Source organism: Miniopterus schreibersii (genome assembly GCF_964146895.1).
Source record: "Miniopterus schreibersii genome assembly, chromosome: 9".
NCBI classification, from domain to species: domain Eukaryota; kingdom Metazoa; phylum Chordata; class Mammalia; order Chiroptera; family Miniopteridae; genus Miniopterus; species Miniopterus schreibersii.
The window spans coordinates 35,141,264-35,143,647 of NC_138118.1; the positions used below are offsets into that span (position 1 = coordinate 35,141,264).

At 40.6% G+C, this 2,384-nt stretch overlaps 1 pseudogene across 1 annotated transcript; it reads left to right on the plus strand.

Moving 5' to 3' along the window:
- The first annotated feature begins 333 nt into the window (after nt 1-333).
- On the plus strand, nt 334-2,053 carry LOC308562075 (putative ATP-dependent RNA helicase DDX5 pseudogene; annotated as a pseudogene). The gene has a single exon. The product of its transcript is annotated as a putative ATP-dependent RNA helicase DDX5 pseudogene (transcript).
- Nucleotides 2,054-2,384: the final 331 nt, after the last annotated feature.

Below are 2,384 nucleotides of genomic sequence, written 5' to 3' on the forward strand. Positions count from 1 at the left end.
CCCTAAACTGGGTTCAATTCCAGAAGTACCTCAGTTGCTGTCTGGATACACTCCTCACCTCAGGGGGAGTGTAGGAGGCAACCAATCCACGTGTCTCTTTCACATCCATGTTTCTCTCTCTCTCTCCCACTCTCTCTGAAAGACAATGGAAAAAAACATCCTCACCTCATTCATTTCAACTGGTCTTTAGGCAAGCAGTTCAAGCTCTTGTCATCACTAGCCCTACACTGGTGCTGCTTCCACAAGGCTTTCCTGTCACTGAAGCCACCTCCATCAACTCGTCACTCCCGGTTCTCCCCATTTCCTTCCCCACCAACTGCAACCATTGATGCCATGTCAGGATATTCACATGACCATGAAGGCAGCCGGGATCAAGGGTTTGGTGCACCTCGATTTGGAAGAAATAGGGGAAGGCCTGTATCAGGAAAGAAGTTTGGAAATGTTGGGGAGAAACTACTTCAAAAGAAGTGGAATCTTGATGAGCTGCCCAAATTTAAGAATAATTTTTATCAAGAGCACCCTTATTTGGCCAGTCGCACAGCGCAAGAGGTGGAGACATATAGAAGCAGCAAGGAAATTATAGTTAGAGGCCACAACTGCCCAAAGCCAGTTCTGAATTTTTTATGAAGCAAACTTCCCTGCAAACATCATGGATGTGATTGCAAGACAGAACTTTACTGAACCCACTGCTATTCAAGCTCAGGGATGGTTAGTTGCCCTAAGTGGATTGGATATGGTTAGAGAAAACATTGCCTTATTTGCTGCTGCCTGCCAGTCCACATCAATCATCAGCTATTCCTAGAGAGAGATGACGGGCCTATTTGCTTGGTGCTGGCACCAACTCAGGAACTGGCCCAATAGGTGCAGCAAGTAGCTGTTGAATACTATAGAGCATGTCAACTGAAGTTTACTTGCATCTATGATGGTGCTCCCAAGGGACCACAAATACATGATTTGGAGAGAGGTGTGGAAATTTGTATTGCAACACCTAGAAGACTGATTGACTTTTTAGAGTGTGGAAAAACAAATCTGAGAAGAACCACCTACCTTGTCCTTGATGAAGCAGATAAGAATGCTTGATATGGGTTTTGAACCCCAAATAAGAAAGATTGTAGATCAAATAAGACTGATAGACAAACCCCAATATGGAATGCAACTTGGCCAAAAGAAGCAAGACAGTTTGCTGAGGATTTCCTGAAAGACTATATTCATATAAACATTGGTGCACTGGAACTGAGTGTAAACCACAACATTCTTCAGATTGTGGATGTGTGTCATGACATAGAAAACAATGAAAAACATATTTGTTTGATGGAAGAGAGTGAGAAGAATAAAACCATTGTCTTTGTTGAAACCAAAAGAAGGTGTGATGAACTTACTAGAAAAATGAGGAGAGACGGGTGGCCTGCCATGGTTATCCATGGTGACAAGAGTCAACAGGAATGTGACTGGGTTCTAAATGAAGTCAAACATAGAAAAGCTCCTATTCTGATTGTTACAGATGTGGCTTCCAGAGGGCGAGATGTGGAAGATGTGAAATTTGTCATCAATTATGACTACCCTAACTCTTCAGAGGATTGGAAGAACTGCTTGCAGTACCAAAACAGGCACAGCATACACTTTCTTTACACCTAATATAAAGCAAGTGAGAGACCTTATCCCTGTGCTTCGTGAGGCTAGTCAAGTAATTAATCTTAAATTCCTTCAGTTGGTTGAAGACAGAGATTCAGGTCATTCTAGGTGTAGATGAAGTATGAAGGAATACCATCGTGACAGATACTCTGCAGGCAAAAGGGATGGATTTAATACCATTAGAGACAGAGAAAATTATGATAGATGTCCTCTAGTCTGCTTAAGAGAGATTTTGGAGCAGACACAGAATGGTGTTTACAGAGCTACAAATTACACCAAAAGGAGCTTTGGAAGTAATTTTGTTCCCGCTGGTTTACAGACCAGTTTTAGGACTAGTAATCCAACAGGGACTTACCAGAATGGTTATGGTAGCACTCAGCAATATGGAAGTAATGTTCCAAATATGCAGCTGCACCTGTGATTGGTTATCAAATGCCAATAGGATATTCTCAATAAGACTTTACAAGTACACGTAAATGTGTATTTTTCATAATTGCTCTTTATATGTGTGTTGTAGTTATTTAAGAAACATGGGAAATGCAGAAATGACTGCAGTACAGCAGTAATTATGGTACTCTACATTCCTGACTCAGTTGTTAGGGCTTTGTTTTGTTTTTTGTACTAGAAAATTCAGGCAGTGTTTTCACAAAAGTAAATGTACAGTGATTTAAAATACAATGAATGAAGGCAATACATGGTCTTCCAATAAAAAATATTTGAAGACTGAAAAAAAAAAAAAGAGAAAGAAAAAA